The 22,206-nt window shown below is 37.8% G+C and overlaps 1 protein-coding gene across 1 annotated transcript in view; it reads right to left on the bottom strand.

Moving 5' to 3' along the window:
* The window catches only part of LOC123680254 (heparan sulfate glucosamine 3-O-sulfotransferase 1), a 117,026-nt gene that overhangs the window by 73,025 nt on the left and 21,795 nt on the right, over positions 1 to 22,206 (bottom strand). The window contains exon 2 of the mRNA XM_045618049.1: positions 5,112 to 5,146. The gene's annotated coding sequence lies outside the window, so the exon portion shown is untranslated. The remainder of the gene's footprint in view (positions 1 to 5,111; positions 5,147 to 22,206) is intronic.

Below are 22,206 nucleotides of genomic sequence, written 5' to 3' on the forward strand. Positions count from 1 at the left end.
TATATTTACCGTTCAAAAATCTAACTCTATAGAAACCCCCGTGAAACCAAGAAATCCAGTGGATTTCTTCATTTTTCATACGAAAAAATGAGGTACTTTAAATTCATAATCCTCTTCCATGGTGGAATACTGCCTATTATCATTCAGGCTATATATCTTCAGGAGCTTACGGTTTTATTACCCAATAAACTGTTGAAAGAAATTTCGGGTAACAAAAGGAAGCTTCTTTAAATAATTTAGCTTGGATTCGCGTGTCTAGAAATTGAATATGATATTATCCTTCCGATGTTTGGTTTTAGTGCGATAAGCTTTTATACGGCAATACTGCATTAATTTTCAATACTGAAAGCCCTCCTTTCAATAATGAAACATTTTCAATCGATATTTATGAATAGAAAATAACAGTATAGTATATCCAAAGTCACTTGAACTAGTCTATAAAAACGCTTGGTCAAAGATAATTGCAAAACAGTCATAAACCATAGGCGTACACTTTTCAAACCCTTGAGTTGAAAATAATATTTTTGCGCATGTATGGGACTCAGATGTCGATTCTTTCAGAAAAGTTGTGACATGAGTAGCTTTTGCTGTTACATCAAAAATGATACTATATGTCATTCTACGGTGTTATAATTTGATTATTCTTTATTCTCGACCTGTAATATACTATCAAGGAACGTTATCAACGATGATGAACTGATCGTTGCATAGAATTATAAGAGCACGAAAATGTTTGAAATGAGTTCGAAAATGTTCTGTCTGAAGATAAGACAAACTAGGGTAGAATAGGCGCATTACCTTGAGATCCTTGAATGACATCCAATTTTCTACGTCAAATTAGCAACTACGTTGCTGAATTGAATTTTATTTCTTCGTTATTGTAAGGCAAAATTTATGTCCCTCAGTGGAAGCAGAAGGCTAAATGATAATGATGTACAGGGTGATTCACCGCGATGGCCTATTACCATTCCCTTATGGTTCTCTTCTACTTCTTCTTCTTCTTCTTGATAGTTCTGTCCTCTCATACGCATTCCCCCATATCAAGATTCCCTTATGGTTCTCTGTTTTCAGATTTAATTAAAGTCATCAACCGTTGGTGAAGAGAAAGGTAAAGAATACTTTGTTTGGATGAAGAGGAAACCCTTCAATATAAATATGTCAGCGTATTCTGTGAACTAATACACTAACCAATTTTTACACCTCTACGAGGAGGCAGAGTTTTATATGTCCTCTTGTATTATACGTTGAAATTAATGATGCCGCGTTCACATTTCCTCTGCTAATACTGAGATTTATCTTCTCATGCAGAGTTTACCAGTTTATTGTTTGAAGTTAACAATTAAAAGATTAAATATTAGTTAACTTATTATAAGATATTATAAGGTTTTGACGACCGGCAGAATAATCAGAGCATGTCCATGTCCATTTCCAGCCAACGCCATAGAATCCCAACAGTGCTTATTTCCAGTTCAGCAGGAATTATTACTAACGTCTACATAAATAGTAAACCTTCATTACAATCCCCGCAAATCCACCAGTCGTTAACCACGTCACATTCCGCTAGTAATGAAACGTCAACCTGAAAAAAAAGGCCTATCTACCAACACTCGTTACCCCAAGTCTCGCTCGACTTGTACTTTATGCCTCATAACTGGGGGGTTATTAGGAATTTACGAGTCAAAATTTGATACAAAACGGAAGCGGAACCCTTTCCAGGGCCATGTTGGCTGATTACCGCTCCAGGACTTACGATAATCAACATAAGCAACAGTCCGGGCCTCATGCATCGGCCGCCTTGGATCCACCCGCATGCTATGCCTGCAATATCCGGCAGTAAACTGGAAAGTCGAATCGAAAATTTTCAATCGTGCTGCAAAACGGGGAATGTCGAGGATATTGGCTTACGGCTTGCCTGCAGCGTACATCGATTTCAGGTGAAATAATTACGAAATATGCAACGAAACACGGGGTTTTCCGCTTTCGCAATAATTTCCTAACGAAGTCTTGTCACGCGATTAATAAAGTAAGGTACCCACTTACCGGCTTCACGGTGATTTTCGGCGTGGCGCTTCTCGGCGGGTGGGGACAAATTTCGATTTCTCGTTTCGGCGCCCAAACGTGGTGGAAAGTTGAGTTTCGCCAGTTTTTGGAGATGAGAGAAAATTAATACTTTTAGGTGTACAACTTTGCTTCAGCCGTTTAGATGGTTGTAGCAGTAAGTGGTAGTCGAAATAAATAAAGGGTGTTTTTGTAGAGCTATTGAACTTTAAATTGCAATAAAACAACGATGGATTATTCGATTGACATGCATTTTATTTATCCGCAAGTTCATCTTGTGGCATTACATTTTAAATATGATTTCTGGCATATGACCGCCACGGCTGGCTCGGATGTAGTCCAATCTGGACGTCCAATTTTCGATGACTTTTTCCAACATTTGTGGCAGTTTATCGGCAATAACACGGCGAATGTGGTCTTCCAAATGGTCAAGAGTTTGTGGCTTATCAGCATAGACCAATGACTTTACATAGCCCCACAGAAAGTAGTCTAGCGGTGTTAAATCACAAGATATTGGAGGCCAATTCACAGGTCTAAAACGTGAAATTAGGCGGTCACCAAACAGGTCTTTCAATAAATCGATTGTGGCACGAGCTCTGTGACATGTTGCGCCGTCTTATTGCAACCACAGCTCCTGGAAATCATGGTTGTTCAATTCAGGAATGAAAAAAAACACCCTATAGATGGAAGATGTCATATAATAAGCTTAGGTATTTGCTCGGGTATTTGTAAACATAACGCCATCGAAATATTAGTCGATTTGTGTCTGCATCATAAAGTTATTCTCGATTAAACATGTCAGCTTACGAGCCAAATTGTTGTCATTTACGATAGGTTTTAATTTTCTGCTTTAATATGAAGAAATATGCAGCTGAGGCTAATCGAATGCTCTCAAATACCTATGGTGAGGCCGCTATTAGTGAAAGAACGTGCCGAGAGTGGTTTCAATGCTTCAAGAACGGTGATTTTGACGTCCAAGTCCAGCAAGGCGGTGGAAGAGAGAAGGTTTTCAAAGATACAGAATTGAAGGCATTACTTGATCAAGACTCTTGTCAAATGCAACAACAATTGGCAGGATCATTGGGAGTGACGCAAAAAGCTATTTCAAAACGCCTGAAAGTCATGGAAATGATTCAGACACAAGGAAATTGGGTGCCGTACGAGTTGAAGCTGAGAGATGTTGAACGGCGTTTGTTTGCTTGTGGACAGCTGCTTGCAAGGCAAAGACGGAAGGGATTTCTGCATCGCATTGTGACTGGAGACGAATAATGGGTTCATTACGATAATCCCAGGCTCAGAAAATCATGGGGATATTATATCCATGTCGACATACGTCTACAACAAAACCGAATATTCCAAAGTCATGCTCAGTATTTGGTGGGACCAGCTCATCGTAGTGTATTATGAGTTTTTTAAACATTCACAAGCGACTGTTATCGAACGGAATTAATGCGTTTGAGGCGAGCATTAAGAATGTTGCGAGAGTGGTCAAGACATACTTGAAAACGTTGAAATGGGAAGTCCTACCCTACCCGCCATATTCTCCAAACGTTGCTCCCTCGGACTATCACTTGTTTCGATCAATGCACAAGGTCTGGCTGACCAGCACTTCCGGTCTTATGAAGAAGTGAAAATTGGATCGATTCGTAGATCGCTTCAAAAGATGACCAGTTTTTTCCACGCGGGATTCGTACGCTGCTCGAAAGATGGGAGAAAGTAGTGGCCAGCGATGGCCAATACTTTGAATCATAAATGTGTAACCAGTTTTTTACAATAAAGCCTCGATTTTAAGAAAAAAAACTGTGGTAGCAAAATTGTTACCTTTGTAGTAAATTTCTAGGAAAAGATAAAGGGTTTTTCAATGGGAGGTTTCATTTTGAAACTCTGGCTGATGGGACAGGTGTCACTCTTGAAGTTGCCTTTTGACATTTCACAAGTAAAAATTACGACATAAATAGAAATGGAAGATACACGCTCCAACAATGTATTGAAATTGTTAAAATTCTCCATACAAAAATGGTGAAAACTTTGCAGTCACAGTTTGAAAAACTAAAGCACTGGTAGATTCTTCATCGATATTAGGAATTCCACAAACGACATTAGACTGCATTTTACATAAAGACTTAGGTCTTAAGGCTTTTTAAGTTCAGATCCCACAAAACTCAAATCGGTCGATCACTTCAAAGGCTACGTGGATAAGCAGAATTTTTACATCTGTAGCTCGGAAGTATGATTGTTGAAAAAGCCTCAGCACCCTCAAGATAAGGTCTATGCAAATGCTACACAATCGATTTAAGACTTTGAAGATGGAAGTTATCTTAGACAAACAGCCACAAATGTGCAAATTGGTCATGGAAATTCTCATGAAAATGCCGTGGTCGAGTGTCAATAATGACCTTCAAGAGTTATACATGCACTCAAACGCTCCTCTAACTTTTCAATAATTTTTTTCTATAAAAACTCAGCTTTGCCTTCTTTAGAGCAAAATTTTTTTTGACCTGAAGCATTTTTTGAGTTTTGCAAAAATCTAGGAAAACCTGAGAAATAATCTGGGTTTCAAGCATTTGGAAGCCCAAATCGTTCGTTTTCATCGATTGCTTACACTCGTTTATATCGACTTCTCAAACCACAATAGATGTAGATTCAGTTAAATTTAAATATTTCTATCCAGACTTCATCTTAGTTCCAAAAATTGCCATGCTTCTTTTGATGCTTTGTACTAACGAGAGCTATGGCGTTGCTATCTATCTATACGCCAAGCCCAGAACTTATTGAGTGGCGTGTTATTTGTAGTCCAGCGATATGAAACCAGTGAAAAAACTTCGACAAATTACACCTTAATTATGGATTCCCCTCTGAGCAAGGAAATGCCTCGAACATGGCTCAGGCCATGTTTTTTTAATTATTTACGAGGGGCGTGCAATATAAGATTCCATCTACGACTACTACAGAATTCGTGATTCTAAATGAGATTACAAAATATTAGCTTTTTACAACTTGATATAGAACAATAAAGCCTTAAGTTAAAGTTAATGTACAAGTTTAAGACTCACCTTGTATACATCAAATATAGCATCAATAGTAGGAGCTGAAACAGAGGAAATTCATCAATATTTCCACATCAATTAGATGAGAGCTTTGTTGTGTATTAGATTGATAGACAATTTCGATAATCCTATGATATGTAATTGGATTCTATTGTGGGGAAACTATCCAGATAAATAATAACTGATTCAGAAGATCTGAGTTAATTCGAAAGTCATGAAATCCCTGTAAATTCATCGACAGAATAATCGGCTTTGGCCATAGAGTAATATACATAGAAAGAGGGAGTATACGTAATTTTTACATGGCCTCAACATGGTTATATTACGTTGTCGGATTGTGATATATTTTCAAATCCACAATTTTACTATATCGTTATGAATGTATATTATGTTGAATTAAATATATTTATTTGAGTGATTTCCGATTGAATATGCAATATGCAAATTTGAGTATTTGGAATACGATTTTTTTCCTAATTGTCGAATTTATAAGATGCAGAATATTCATTATTTTTTGTATCTACCTGCTGAAATCCAAGGTTTGGCAACTTTTGCTCTCCTGGTGTGTCCGGTTGTTTCACGTCGTTTGGCGCGCTTTAAGTTTGTTTTCTGAATTTCTGATATATTTAGGTATTTATTTCCATATATTTTGGGTTAATAGGTAACGCTGATTCACTATGGGACAAAATAAGTGCGTTCTTCGTGAAGAAACTCGAGAATTGAGTGAAATATCGTATCACTGATGTTTTAATTTCCGCGCGCTTCATGTCAAATTTTAATAGTTCATGTTTGGGGACAAAATTTGCTTACTGAAAATGACAAATGCTTCCTCTATCTATGTTTATTCCTCTGAGGCTATGGCTGAGCCTACTCAAAATTCAATCGAATTTTAATTTTATAGTTAGTAGAATTTCGCAGTAGCAAATTTTCATATCTGTTAAAATTTCCTCATCACTTAGTTCAATTTTATGCTTTCATATTTTACATACAGTATGTCACTATGTAGGTATTTGTAAAGTAGAAATAATGATTACAAATTCTTTCACAATCGATTTCAAATGTTTTTACAGAAAAATATATTGAGTAAAAATTGAGGCTGGGTAAAATAAAGGTGTAAAATAAAAACTACTGGGTAAAATAAAGGGGCACCTCAATTGAAGGTAACGAAAATGACAGATTCTTTGGATCGTTTCGAGAAAAAATGGCCTATATAACCATGGGCCCACAAACGCGTTGTTTTCGAGATACAGGGTGTTAAAGTTTCATTTTTTTCAAGTTCTCTTCACAAGATATTCAACTTAAATTTGCATATCAATTTGAAGTTTCCATCATGTGTTATTCCAATTTTGAATGCAAATCTACAGAGTGATATTTTCTCTGGAACAGTGCCCGCTTTTCATCTCCTGAACTTTTTTCTTGGTGGACCACTGGTAATTTGAAAAAATGTAAAAGGAATCTTCAGTCCAGTACTACACTTTTTGATTTCTTGTAATTTTGTATTTGAGATTAGATTAACTAGTTTTTGTAAAGAATTTGTAGTAAAGTTTCGATAAACTGGTATAATCATCACAAAAAAGTAGGACTGCAAGAAACACCCTTTATCTTGAAAAGAGAACATTTGCGGGCCCATGTTCATAGGACTTTTTTTTCTTAAAATTATTCAAGGAATCTCTCATTTTCCTTTATACCTCCAATTTAGGAACACCCTGTATCATGGACTTCATCTACACGTCATGTTTAAAGCGCATCCCCATGAAAAAACTCAGAAAAAATAGCTGAGTAACTCACCATCGGTCATTCATGAATAGATGGCGGTAATGGTAGAGAGTTCTCAGGGGAAAGCAACTAAAGAAATCAATATCCTGTTTGAAGTTTTCAAGTTGTCATCGAACTATTCCTTAAGATAGGAAGCAAGTAGGTACCAAAAGTAATCGTAATTTCTAGGACACGAATTTTCACTGGAAAACTCTCAAACTCAAAACTTCCAGTAGTCTCGTTACATATTTCAAATTGCTTTATTCAAATTATTCAATTGAAGATCAGCTATCGCTTTACAAAATAAACAGGGTTTTTCCAATAAGAAGATTTATTTCGATATTAAAATATTCTGAGAGAAATCAATGAAGATTTATTTCAATGTAAAGAGAAAGGTATGCCATCAAGAATAGAAAACTCTAGCGAAATTTTCCAGTCTGAGTACTGTATTTCTGCTTTCAACTTTACAAATCGCCCAAATGAATTTTTGCTAGATTCGTGGATATGCACAGTAAGAAAACCTCTTGGAAAAGATAGCGTCTTCCAACTGAAATGAAAAGAAAGCTTGATCCGTCAATGTGAAGAGTTCATTTTTGAATTCATCAAACCGAAAGGTGCTTCCTTTAGGTTCTCCCCCTTTTCTTTTATTTTCACATTCTATACCTGCACTGGAAGGTCCTTTGTGTTAAACGTAAACTAAGGAGACCCTGTGTTTCTTACCTTTGTTCGCTGAGTTGGCCCTGACTCTCCAATATCAAGATCGATGATATTGGATTTCAGTGCCCTACTCTAGTTGTTCGACTATCCGGAGGTATGAATAAACTTCAATTGTGAAAATTCAAGGATAAAGATAATATGCACATCACCACTTGTAAAGGGTTTTCCAATAAGAAGTTTCATTTTTGATAGTCCGCTATCTGAACAGTTGTCATTTTTTTAGCAATAGACAAGTAAAAACTACGCCACAACTAAAAAAGGAATTATAACGGGTGTTTTTTTTTCGAGGTATATAACTTTAAGTTAGAATTACTGTTTAAGATGGCGACCGATTCAACAGCTGTTAAGTGATTTATTCTCAGTTTGGTTTGGCAATTCATCATAAATAGACTCACGCTTGAACAACGCTTGCAAATGATGAAATTTTATTTCGAAAATAATGGTTCTGTGCGAAATACGTATCGCGCACTACGTCCATTTTATTTTGTTTAGCGATGAAGCGCACTTCTGGTTGAATGGCTACGTCAACAAACAAAACTGCCGCATTTGGAGTGAAGCTAATCCTCAAGTGTATGTCGAAACACCGTTACATCCAGAAAAACTGACTGTTTGGTGCGCTTTAAGGGCTGGTATAATCATTGGTCCGTACTTCTTCAAAAACGATGATGGCCAGAACGTTACAGTCAATGGTGATCGGTATAGAGCCATGATTACTAACTTTTTCATTCCTGAATTGAACAACCATGTCCAGGAGCTGTGGTTCCAACAAGACGGCGCAACATGTCACACAGCTCGTGCCACAATCGATTTATTGAAAGACACGTTTGGTGACCGCCTAATTTCACGTTTTGGACCTGTGAATTGGCCTCCAAGATCTTGTGATTTAACACCGCTAGACTACTTTCTGTGGGGCTATGTAAAGTCATTGGTCTATGCGGATAAGCCACAAACCCTTGACCATTTGGAAGACAACATTCGCCGTGTTATTGCCGATATACAACCACAAATATTGGAAAAAGTCATCGAAAATTGGACGTCCAGATTGGACTACATCCGAGCCAGCCGTGGCGGTCATATGCCAGAAATCATAATATTTAAAATGTAAAGCCACAAAATTTTCTTGCTGATAAATAAAATTCATGTCAGATAAGGTCTTTTGGACTAGAGTATTATCGACCTCATCTTGTGTTACCTATGACGGTTGAACATTGCCGGCAATGATTACAGTGGTGCAGAGAACGTCAACATTGGAATGTGGAATGGCATGAGGTCATCTTTTCTGATGAATCTCGATTCATCTTGGATGCACATGATGGCCGAAGAAATGTTAGACGACGTCGGGGAGAAAAACGTGAACCTCAGATTGATGTTGAGCGTCATTTACACCGAACAGTAGGCGTTATCGTATGGGATGCTGTTGCACATGCCAGAAGGTCACCTTTAGTCTTTATTCGAGGTAACATGACAGCGCTGCGTTACCTTCAAGAAATAGTGGAGTCATATGTTCTCCCTTACCTTGACCAGCTCGAGAATCCATTATTTCAGCAAGATAATGCTCGACTTCATGTTGTCAGAGTTAGTTGAAACTTTTTGGAAGCAACGACCCATGTAAATATTTTGCCATGGCCGCCTAGATCCCCCGATATTTCGCCCTTAGAGCATGTTTGAGACATCATGAGTAAAAGGCGGCTTGGACATTTACTCCAGCTCCCACGGCCTTTGGCAGCTCTGAGACATGAAGTACAGGTAGCTTGGAATAGTTTCCCTCAAGAAGACATAGACCATCTTATTGCATGAATGTTGAGACGTGTTGGGAAGTGGCGATAATCGCGGTGGACAAACTCAAATTTATTAAAAAAAATTGTGAACACTTCGTTTTTTCTCTCCAAATTTCAATCATTTACTCCTTTCTATACTATTTATGTTTTACCAAAAAAAAATTAAATTTAAACAGTCCTTCTGGGTGTTTCTTCGTCAGTCAGCATATTACTGTCATTTCAAACTTAATGAAGACGTTTAACGAATACTACAGAATATTACGAGCACAACTCAAGTCTCTATCAAGTCTGTAATTATGAATGCTAGGAGAAGTTGTTACCTACTTCAAAAATCAGTTTGCTGCTGATGTTGATTCCTGAATTATTCATCGAAATATATTTCTGCATAGAGCGGGATAACATCACATCAGCTCTACTTCAGTTTCAAAAGTTTCGAAGGTAAATAAATGAGTTTGTTTTTACTTGAAAACGAGAACAAGTTGTTCGTGATTCGAGTGACTTTCCTCTATTTATTTATATTCGAGTAAATTCCAGGACCTACTTCAGACTTCCATTAAATTCACGATTCAACTCAGTGATAAGTTGATGGAATTAATTAAAAATCTTTCCAAGTTCACCAATTTGGCAATAAAATATTTTTCTTAACGAGAAATAATTTTATGAATGGAATTGATCAATCGAAAAAGCTGTTTATTTTATCCTGCTCACATTCAAATTCCTCTATTATGACTGATGGAAATATCGCTTCAATAAATATAAAAAGAAGTCGATATCGTGTATGTGACGTTCGCTTGACAGATGACACTTAGACACGACATGTTTAGTTCTCTGCCGCGTTTATGGGGTGAGAACGAATCAATTTGGTTTTTGATGTCTTGCAGCGTTTCCAGGATAGAACTCCTTGAAAATGTTGTTTATAATAGTTGTTTACTTACAAACCCATAATTGCTGTTTTCAATAACAAACAATCCGTTATCGCTGTCTAAAAATAATTAAATACAGTCGAAATTTTAATTTCGCGTATGACCTTGAATATTGAATCCAAGGTCGAGTGCATTTGTTCAAATAAGGAATATAAATTCTTTTCTGCAGAATCTCATATATCGTAGAAAATCTCGTCATCTTTTGTCTTGTTCATTTTTGCCATGAAATTAATCGTTGTGGGAATATGAAGTGTTTAAAGCTTAGAATGGATCAGAGAAAATAATAATAAAAAACTTGTCTGAAATGAAAAATAATCTGAAATTCACAATTATGTATGAGCAAACATCTGTTTCGCAGTCATAACAACGCAAGAAGAGCTGTCTTTATAATTTGTTACCTGCCAAGCCATTTCCAAGTGACGCCATGCTTTGGGAATGATTCAAAAACAGAGAACTTGAGGTCCTTTTGAATTGAAGCCTGTTTTTTCGCTTTAGCGGCAAAAAAGGAACGGTTCTCTTTTTGGGTATCGCGTTTTTGTGGGGATTATTAAATCATTGATTGACGACAGACGAGAATTTTATTGTGGTAAAGCATTTGGAAACATCCTTGAACACTCTACTAACTCAAATGGTCATCACCATTAACTTACTTGACTTAATTCTCCTTTTCCCGGTTTAATACCTGGTTACACCGTGAATTACTTCTTCCTTTTCTCATTCTCTAACTTGTATGCCTGCGCAATGGTTACATTGTGCCTGCACACTAATGAGGGTAGGGGAAAGATATTCTCTAATGTATCTTTCTGAGAACCTTATGAATGAGAAAGTTGTTTGCACAAGTACCACGAAAGCACATTGTTACACTAATGCAGGTACATTTATATCAAGTATTGTGACGACAATGTTGGCTAGACACAAGCAGACATTATGCAGCTTGCTTTTTGTCGTCACATCTTCATCGCATCTTGAAGGTGACAAAAAATGGATCTATTACATCAACCCAAAGAAAAGAAAGTCATGGGGATTGCCCGGTCATGCTTCTACGCCGACGCCTCGACCGAATATTCACGATGCAAAGGTTATGCGATATACTTGGTGGAACAAGGTGTTATCAGTGTGAGCTGTTAGAACCAAGTGAAACTCTTACTGGGGAAAGGTATTGATTCAATTGATGTGATTGGGCCAAGCACTGCTCAAAAACGGCCACAAAACGAGCAGGGGTACGATGAAATGATTCTACAGCATGACAATGCTCGACCCCAAGTTGCTAAACTTGTTGAAACCTATCTGGAAATTCTCACTCCGGTTGATGGCACATCATGGTCTTATCCATCAACAGTTCAAATGAAGACATCAAAAAGTTGCTTGATTCGTAAATAGCCTTTTCCATTAAAAAAAAATAGAGGAAACTAAGTTGTGCGCCTTATACTAAATTTGTTTTTTTAACTTAAAATCAAAACTAAAATAAACTTCACAAATAATCACTGAAAATGGAATAAATGTATAAGAATGTAATCAATTCTTATTTTTATAATCAAAGAAATAGACGATTTGATGTCTTGAATCTGTAAGATTTATTTTGTTTAGTTTAAAATATAACATAATAACATACAAAAAAGAAATAATATTGTACAAAGTAATATGATACAAAGAAATAAAATAAAAATAAATAAAAACAAATAAAAAAAAATAGCTTACTAACCTGTAAGAAATCAAAAACAATGCCACTTCTTCGGGATTCTAAAATAACTCACAAATACCACATGAACTAGTCTTAGGTTAGAATCTCAGTCATAGAACGTAGATCATAGATCATAGAACATAGAAGTTATAAAGTTGTTTTCCCTAAAAATAACAGTCTTATTTTTACAAATGCACCCAATCATTTCAAAGCTCGTGCTAAACTTTCACCAAGGCGCCTACTAAGAGAATCCATACATCCATCCACATCCCAGTCAGCTCTGAAAGGTGAAGCGGAAACAGAATTTTTCATTCGAAATCCCCGCAACTTTCCGGGAACATAGAGAACAGAGTGGGCCGAGATTCCGGTTCATGACCGGCACATAATTGAATGAATTTAAGTACGGTCTCTCAGCTAATGATTCAAAGGATCCCAGATATCATCAACGATATTTCAGAGCCATCCCCGACGTGGGCGAAGTTTTCAAAGTTTCGAATGGAGAACGGTCCTGCTGGGACCCTGGGAGTGAGGCTCTGTGAACCGGGGTAATCTTAGAAGTATTCTTCAAGCGATTCTGTCTCGGAGCTTTCACGATGTGATGTATGAAGTGAATATAAATGCGGACAATGTTCACGATGAACAATGTTCGGATGAGAGGTTACAGCAGATTTTGGACGTATTCAAACTGACTTTAATGTCGAATTCGGGGTTCTTATCTCCGTTCCTGTGTTGTGGGTCATCGGTGCACGTTGAGTAGGTTATTTGTCAGAAGTTGTATACTCTTCGCATCGAAAATTATGTGAGTTAATTTATTAATGTGTGATCGTAGTATTATACTCACATGGTCATCATCATATTCTTTTTTCTATTAAAGTTTGCTTCCGCAGTTTTGCAATGGATGGTTTTGAAATGAATAGATCGTAGATGTTATACACAACGTAGGATCCTAACCACTAGACGATCACGAGCCGAGCTTTCGGTGATGGTGGGACTGCTGACTGTCCAGAGGTAATAAAGTGACTCTACCATGGGTACCAGTGCACTGTTGTGTTGATGGAAACGAAAAAGCTGATGAACTTGCGAGAAGTGCATCAAAGTTAACACCTGCTGCACCTGAGCCTTTCTGTAGACTAGGAAATGACCAAAATAAAGCAGCGGTCTAGTAATGGGAGTTGAATAACAGGATAATCCACCTGAACAAGAAGACCAAAATACGACTTCTGAAGTTTTATGTCTTTCCTGTGCTTCTGTATGGAGTGGAGTCATGGACGCTTACTGAAGCTTCGTGTAAGAGGCTTGAAGCATTCGAGATGTGGCTCTACAGAAGAATACTCCGAATCAGTTGGACAGAGCACATGACCAATGAGAGGGTGCTAATATTAGTCAACAAGAGAACTGAAATTGTTAACACCGTGAAGAAGAGGAAACTGGAGTACTTGGGCCACATCATGCGGAATGAACAAAGATACGGCCTTCTCCAGCTAATACTGCAGGGCAAGGTTGAGGGAAAGAGAGGTCCCGGCAGGAGGAGAATTTCGTGGCTCAGAAATTTGAGAGTCTGGTTCTCGGAAACAACAATTGGACACAATAGCCAGAATGGTCTCCAATATCCGATAACGGATTGGCACTATCAAGAAGAAGATAATCCACTGGACAAACACTCCTGGACAAACACTCAGGCCAAAAAATTCGTGATGATTTCACCTACCTATGCCATAAAGCTTTTTGAAGCTGTCACGAGCCGAGATTCGAGTGATGGTGGGACTGCTGACGGGACACTTTCAGAAAAACATCATTTGTGCCGTATGGGAAAGTCAGCAGATGAGATGTTCAGGTTCTCTGGATCAGAAGCAGAAAGAACTGAACACATGGTATGCAAGTGTTCAGAGCTGGCTGGCCTAAAACCATTCATATGGTAAAGCCGGTCTTGGATACCCGAAAAGTAACGGCCAAGGCCCCTAAGGAGGTTGTCAGTTTTATAAACGTCAATGACGATCTTCTTGGGTTTCCATGAATGAGTAGGATAGAGAACAAGAGATCTACATGGTCGCAGTTCCCGGAAGGCTTACTGAGCCACAACGAACCCAGTTCAAATAATAAACAATAATAATAGATGTCATTCAATAAGCTCAGGTATTTGTAAACATACCGCTATCGAAATATGAGTCGATTTGTGTCTGCATCATAAAGTTATTCTCGATTAAACATGTCAGCTAAATTCTCGTCATTTGCGGGAGGTTTCAATTTCATGCTTCAAGATGGAGAAATCTGCGGCTGACGCTCATCGAATGCTCTCAAATACCTACGGTGAGGCCACTATTAATGGTAAAACGTGCCGAGAGTGGGACAACGCTTCAAGAAAAGAAGTATTTTGACGTCGACAACCAGCATGGCGGTGGAAAAAAAAAGTTTTCGAAGATGTAGAATTGGAGGGATTACTTGATCAAGACTCCGTGTCAAACGTAACAAGAAATTGGCAGGGTCATTGGGGATGACGAACAAGCCATTTCAAAACGCCTGAATGTCATGAAAATGATTCAGAAACAAGAAAATCAGATGCCACACGAGAGATGTTGAACGACATTTGATTGCTTGTCAACAGCTGCTTGCAAGGCAAAGACGGAAGGGATGTCTGCATCGCATTCGACTAAAAACCAAAAATAGGTTCAGTACAATAATGCCAAGCTCATAAAATCATTAGGATATCCCGGCCATACTTCCACATCGACGGCCAAACCGAATATTCACGGTTTCAAGGTCATGCTCAGTATTTGGTTGGACCAGCTCGGCTTAGTGTATTATGAGTTGTATTAACCGACTGGAACTATCATAGGCGATCGTTATCTAACGTAATTGATGCGTTTAAGGCGAGTAATGAGAGACAAACGGCCGTAATACAACGAGAGACATGATAAAGTGATTTTACAGCATGACAATACTCGACCCCATGTTGCTAAAGTGTTCAAGACATACTTGGAAACGTTGAAATGGAAAGTCCTACTCCACCCGCCGTATTCTCCAGACAGTGTTCCCTTGGACTATCACTTGTTTCGATCAATGGCACACGGCGTAACTGATCAGTACTTCCGGTCTTATGAACAAGTAAAAGATTGGATCGATTCGTGGATCGCTTCAACAGATAATAAGTTTTTTCAACGCGGGATTCGTACGCTGGCCAAAAGATGGGAGAAAATAGTGGCCAGCGATAGACAATACCCTGATTCTTGCTCAGTTGAAAATGAGGCTGCTGTAACTGTTACAGTGAATAGATTTAATTACCGAGCTATGATTAAGATACGGTGCTACGTACCTCACACAAGAAAAGTTTCTTGGTAGTATTATTTTTCGAAAAGGTGATCACAATTGGCCAGCAAAAACTTGTGATTTAACACCTTTAGACTTTTTTCATTGCGACGACGGAGAAGATAAGGTCCAATGCTCCATAATAGATTTAAGACCTCAAGGATGAAATTCGTGAAGTTAGCCGCAAATGTGCAAATTGGACATCTAAAATTTCACAAAAAGGATATGGTGGCTGATATCGTTTTCTAACGATAATGGCATACATCTTCCTTTACAATGAACTGAAAATCCAAAATATATCTACTCGTCTTCTTTTGATATCAAAATGGAACTCCTTACTGGAAAACCCTTTTTATCGAAATTCTTGGTTTTAAGTTTTTGTGGAATTAACTTAACGATATTATAAAGACATTGGTAACTAAGTAAGCCTTCGGCCTTACAGCCAATATATTAGGTCTACTGTCTCGGCACATATACTGTAATTAGTCCAGAAAACTGTACTGCAAAAACGTATAATTGGAAATTGTTCATTTCAGAAAATGTGAAATATGGTTACAAATTAATGCCAGTTTGATGAAAGAAGAGCAACTCGCAACTCTTATCCTCATCGCATTCACCAAAACTAAAAAAAACTTCCGAGTTCGTCATATTAGTGCGAAATAGCGGATGATTACAAACGAGAAAACGTATATTTTCTGGCTCTACCTCCTCTCCGACGTCCCACTCGTATGCAACTTGCATATTTGTCAATTTTGAAACGGAATTTATATTCAGTTCTGTTCGTAGCGTGGCCCGAAGGCAAGGCAAAATGGGATGGCGCATCTACATGAAATTTGCGCCAAACTCCTGTAACGAATTTGTCTATATGATGTCATAAATAATCCGAATTTCATTTCTGGATGTTGAACAGGCCGAGTTGCTCCACACCGTGATGACATTATGCGGATACATTATGCGACATTATTTAGAGGCGAATCTGGGGAAATATTGTTTTAATCTCCAGGATAAGACGTCCTGAGGTTTAAGAGCATGTAACTCCATTTGTATTCGGAGGTAATCTCATCATCGAGGTGTATCAACAGTAATTCCCAAATTCACTTCCACCACGGCAGACTTTTGAATGACATTATAATTAGATAAGGTTTTAATACGTTCTGTTGGAGGTGGATACACTCCAACTGTTAATAGAAATATTAATTCACACCTTTCTGGAGATTGTGTATTCTGATATAATTTTTTTATGATAGACATTCATCAAAGTGGAAAAAGATGTATCGAATATGGGATACCACAAGGAACGGTATGGGGTCCTTTTTCTTCTTCTTCCTTTAGCTAAGAATTCTCCCTGTTCGCTAGGCCTTGGCTTCTATTCAGTAGATGAGGAAAACCAACTTTGTCTCCATATCTTCTGTGGGCGTTCAGGTTTCCTTTTTTAATTGGGTCGTTCATGTTTCTAGATGTAGGCATTCTATCTGACGCCATCATATCAACATGGCTTTGCCTACTCCACTTGACAACATCCTGTTTACTTAACCACTCTCTTATTGACTTGCTGCTCTGTCTTATCTCTCAATGTCACCCCCGAAATTCTCCTCAAGATCTTCTATCGTTCTGAGCTTCTGTTTGGGTTTTTCTGTTTCCGCACGGGTTTCTATGGTGTAGGTCATAATTGGGCATACCATTACCTCATAAATTTTCACATTACTACCTTTAAGCATATATTTGCTTTGGCCCACCATTGTGTTTAGGCTATTATGCTGCCTTAATAGCTTGTTGTTGGACTTCTGCATAGAGATCTCTGTAGCTGGTGATTTCTACTATGAGATATTTGAAGCTCATGAATGACGATGCCTATCAGTTCTAGTTTGCATCGAACCAGTCCTTTACTTATCACCATGCATTCAGTTTTGTCACTAGATATCTTCATGTTGTGTTGTTTGTTGACAATATTGAATATAATTAGCCTCTGCAGACCATCCTCATAATCTGCCAAAAGGAGCACATCGTCGGCAAAGCAAACAATGTTTATATTGTGGCTTTCCAAGCGGTATCCCTTCTTTCCCTTCAAAGTGTATATCAGGCGGTCCATTATCAGACTGAACAGGAAAGAGCTCAGTATTGGGTCCAATTCTGGTTATTATTCACATAAACATCTTACTGTTTATGAAAATGGGAGGTTTTGCCTCTCATCAGTTTTGTAGATGATACTGCAATGTTGTATGTTGTATGGGGATAGTTCATGGAAAGCTTCTACTCGGAAGTGGAAAACGATCTCTACAATGTAATGCAATGGTTTTTATGATGAAACACCATTATAAATAGGGATTTCTGCATATGGGCAATGTAGAAATCGACAGCAAAATATCTATCTTTGAAGCTGAGTATATAAAATATCTGGGTGTAAATATTGACAGACAAGTGAGATTGAACAAACACATTGATCACTTAATGAGGAATCTAAGCTGAAGATGCCAACATACTTGCCAAAAAAGGAGCACAAACTTCTTTCATTGACTCGGGACCTTTCTGTAGTATAGACAAATGAACATACAAGAAAGAGTTTCAGTGCAGATTCTGTTGGGAGGAGGAAGAAACTCCGGATCACATGGTGATGGAATGCCTTGCCATCACTAGCCAATGCAAAATGTGCTTTGGACAAGAAACTTGTAGAAGTGAGGTAGTAGCCTCCTTGAAGTCATCCCAGATACTGGAGTTCTTCAGAACTCTGCAGCTGGAAGGCGAGCTGCAGTTCACGCTATAGCGAGATAAGCTCTGATGGGGGCATAATAGACCATAAGGTAGCAGTGCGATGGAACCCCCTATCCTAAATCTAGTAGGGAAACTAAAACTTTTCTTTCGAAGCTCAGGTACCTCTAATATTACCTGGATGACCAAGAGATGATCATTTATACTCTCTTTGAAACGATGAATCATCATTTGTTCTCGATTCTTCACATCTCTTACTTGTACCTACTGCTCAAATTCCTTCACCAGTTCCACTATTGCAGGCCGAGGAGGTGCTTCACGACTACCCAGAAATGCTTCAGTTTTGCGAATTGTGACTGAATTGTCCCCAATTCTGTTATGAATATTACCAATTTCAATGCGTTGTTGAAGCATGTATCATTCCATTCATAGTAATGGCGTAGTTTTCACTTGTCGAATGTCAAAAGATGACACATCAGAGATGACAGCTGCCCAGATAGCCGACTATTCAAAATGTAGCCTCTAAAGCCTTGAATTTCCCAAATATAATTAATTAAAATTGCGCCCTTCAAACTGGAACTGTACATTGGAAGATGAGAGATCACGGAATGAATTAAAAATTACCTGCATAAAAAACGAGAAAAAAAAGTAAGACAATTTATGCTGAAATATCTGAAAAATCCATATTCAATACCTTGACTGAAACGAAGAATTACTCTCATGATCCAACGTTAATTGCAATTAATTACTTGTGATACATAACCCCCTCATATTGAATTCATTCGATAAGGATTCAAGTTATAAATCAAACAGCAATAATCCAAGATAAACGATGAAGCACCCTAGCAAAGCCTCCGTTTTGAAGTTAAATCTGTTATCGAACGACCCATTTTCAAGGAGAATCGATATTTATGAGTTCAATTTTTTTTTAGTCTTTCAAGGTACAGAATGGATCGAGTTGACCTTCTATATTTGAACTTGTTTATTTATCGATTTTGTGTTATGTAGACCATGAAAAATTGATTTGAACTTAACAAAAAATGAAAACATGAATACTTATGATTCATTTTTGTGCGTCTATTATTTTGTCACAATGTTAAATATTCTGTGGCACCATTCATATGTCCTTGAACACGGTAAGAGAGAATACACCTCAGAGTAAAAACATAGGGGGAGCATATGTCGTTTTCAGTAAGCAAATTTTGTCCCCAACATAAACAATCAAATTTGACAAGAAGCGAGAGGAAATGAAGACATATCAGTGAAACGATATTTCACTCAATTCGCGAGTTTCTCCGCAAAGAACGCACTTCTTATGTCCCATAGTGAATCAACGTTTCATATTAACTCGAAATATATTGAGATGAATGCCTGAATATACTAACTCACGAAGAAACTACAACACACAGAAGGAGATGTTTAAATTTGAATTGTTTTTGGTAAAACTTAGATAGAAGTCCACGTCTTTCTCCCCAAAGAAAAATCGAGATTCATCAGAAAGGACGACCTGATGCCATTCCACATTCCAATGTTAACGTTCTCTGCACCACTGTAATCGTTGCCGGCGATGCTCAACCGCCAGAGGTAACACAAGATGGGGTCGATAATGCTGCCGTCCAAAAGACCTTATCCGGTGTTGAACCGTTCGGACAGTTACAGGATGGACTTGTTCACCTTACCACTTATCAGGCAAAGATCGAGTTGTCGCAAATCGGTCTCTAATGGTCATTAGACGTCGATCTTGAACTCCATTTGTGCCCCTTCGACTTCCGGTGCCTACTCTTCTTCGATTTTGAGCATTATCGAACCACGCTTGACAACATCTCATAACAGAAGTTGGATTTAAGTTCGTACGATTAGCGATTTCTCGAAATGACAACCCTGCCTCCCGTAGACCAATAATTCGACCTCTTTCAAATTCACTTAGCTGGCGATAAATTCCGTGCACGTGCTCTAGGCGTTTTAACAACAACTAAATATCGACTTTGGAGCTCCTCGAACAGCTGGTTTGTTGTAAAATTTGAAAAACTTGCAACAAACGACTATAATATTTGAGTAACAAAAATTGTTAACATAAAAAACCTTCACTATTTCTTGCTCCAAATTCAATCATTTACTCCTTGCTATACTATCTATGTTTCATGAAAAGAAATGAAATTTAAACAGCTCCTTCTGGGTGTTGCATTTTCTTTGTCAATTAGTATAGGATGTTTTTTTCGAAGTATATAACTTAACAGCTGTCAACTGACTTATTCTCAGTTTGGTTTCGCAATTCATCATGAATAGATTCACGCCTAAACAACGCTTGCAAATAGTGCAAGTTTATTTCGAAAATAATGGTTCTGTAAGGAATACGTATCGCGCACTACTCCCATTTTATTTTGTTTAGCGATGGAGCGCACTACTGGTTGAATTGCTACGTCAACAAACAAAACTGCCGCATTTGGAGTGAAGCTAATCGTCAAGTGTATGTCGAAACACCGTTACATCCAGAAAAACTGACTGTTTGGTGCGCTTTATGGGCCGGTGGAATCATTGGTCCGTACTTCTTCAAAAACGATGATGGCCAGAACGTTACAGTCAGTGGTGATCGGTATAGAGCCATGATCACTAACTTTTTCATTCCTTAATTGAACAACCATGATGTCCAGGAGCTGTGGTTCCAACAAGACGGCGCAACATGTCACACAGCTCGTGCCACAATCGATTTATTGAAAGACACGTTTGGTGACCGCCTAATTTCACGTTTTGGACCTGTGAATTGGCCTCCAAGATCTTGTGATTCAACAACGCTAGACTACTTTCTGTGGGGCTATGTAAAGTCATTGGTCTATGCGGATAAGCCACAAACCCTTGACCATTTGGAAGACAACATTCGCCGTGTTATTGCCGATATACGGCCACAAATGTTGGAAAAAGTCATCGAAAATTGGACGTCCAGATTGAACTACATCCGAGCCAGCCATATGCCAGAAATCAGATTTAAAATGTAATGCCACAAGATTATCTTGCGGATAAATAAAATTCATGTCAATCGAATAATCCATCGTTGTTTTATTGCAATTTAAAGTTCTATATCTCTAAAAAAAACACCCTTTATAATAATTAAATGCAATAATATAAACTCATTAAAGAAACAACCTACCTATTTCTAGCAGTTCAAAAGTTTCACTTGTAGTACTCCAACATTTCACGCATTTTTAGTCTTAAGTTGGAAGGAAAAAAACCATTATGTAAAAGTGTAAAACAAGAATGACAAATAAGATAATGAACATGAGAGGAAATGCGGCCAATTCAAAGATGAAAGCATCGTCCCGAATAGTAGGAAGCGAAGATTAACCATGAACTTACCAGGGAATTACATCAGCTTAAGTAAATCTCTCACGAGATGAGATATAATGCTCTTATCTCAATGAGACTTGAGTTATTACTTCAATTAGATAAAAATACCCTTGAGTTTTCACTACCGCCAATTACTCTGTATTATTCCTCGCATTCCGTTCCATTAACCGATGGGATTCCCGATAGCCCCCTAGGAGGATGCAAATCGAAGTATAATTCCATTCTGCACCCTTTTCTCTGTTTGGACGACAACCTTGAATCGGCCGGATGTTTAAGGTTCGGAATCTTTAGATTGGAATTACAAACTAAAATGATTCTTTGAATCATTAAAAAAAGTCCTATAAACATGGGCCCACAAACGACTTGTTCCCAAAAACATCAGGATGTTTAACACCCAACATCAAACTTCAGTTTAAATTTTTTCTCATAGCATCTTTCTTTCACAAGACATGTCACTTGAATTTGGCATAGATATTCTAATTTGAAGATTCTATCATTTGAATGCAAATCTACAGGGTGATCCATTTTCTGAAATGGTGTCCGCCTCTTTCCTTCCCTTCTCTTCAAATTTTTTTTTCTGATGGACCAATGGTAGTTGAAAAAAAAATGAGAAGGAAACTTTGGTCTAGCACTACACTTCTTGGTTTCTTGTAGTATTGTTGTAACTACTATCAATTTCGAAAAAAAATTCAAACAATAATACTCAAAGAAGTCCAAAGTTCCGGTTAGTAAGCTGTGATAAATGAATGAAATGTATGTTTTGGAAGTTCCGGTACTTATTTACCCAATATGTAGCGAAGATGGATGAAGATTCGATAAACTGGTAAAATCATCACAAAATAGTAGTAAAACAAAAAAAACCCTGTATATCGGAAACAAATCATTGGCGGGACCAT

This window comes from Harmonia axyridis, chromosome 5 (assembly GCF_914767665.1).
Source record: "Harmonia axyridis chromosome 5, icHarAxyr1.1, whole genome shotgun sequence".
Lineage (NCBI taxonomy): Eukaryota > Metazoa > Arthropoda > Insecta > Coleoptera > Coccinellidae > Harmonia > Harmonia axyridis.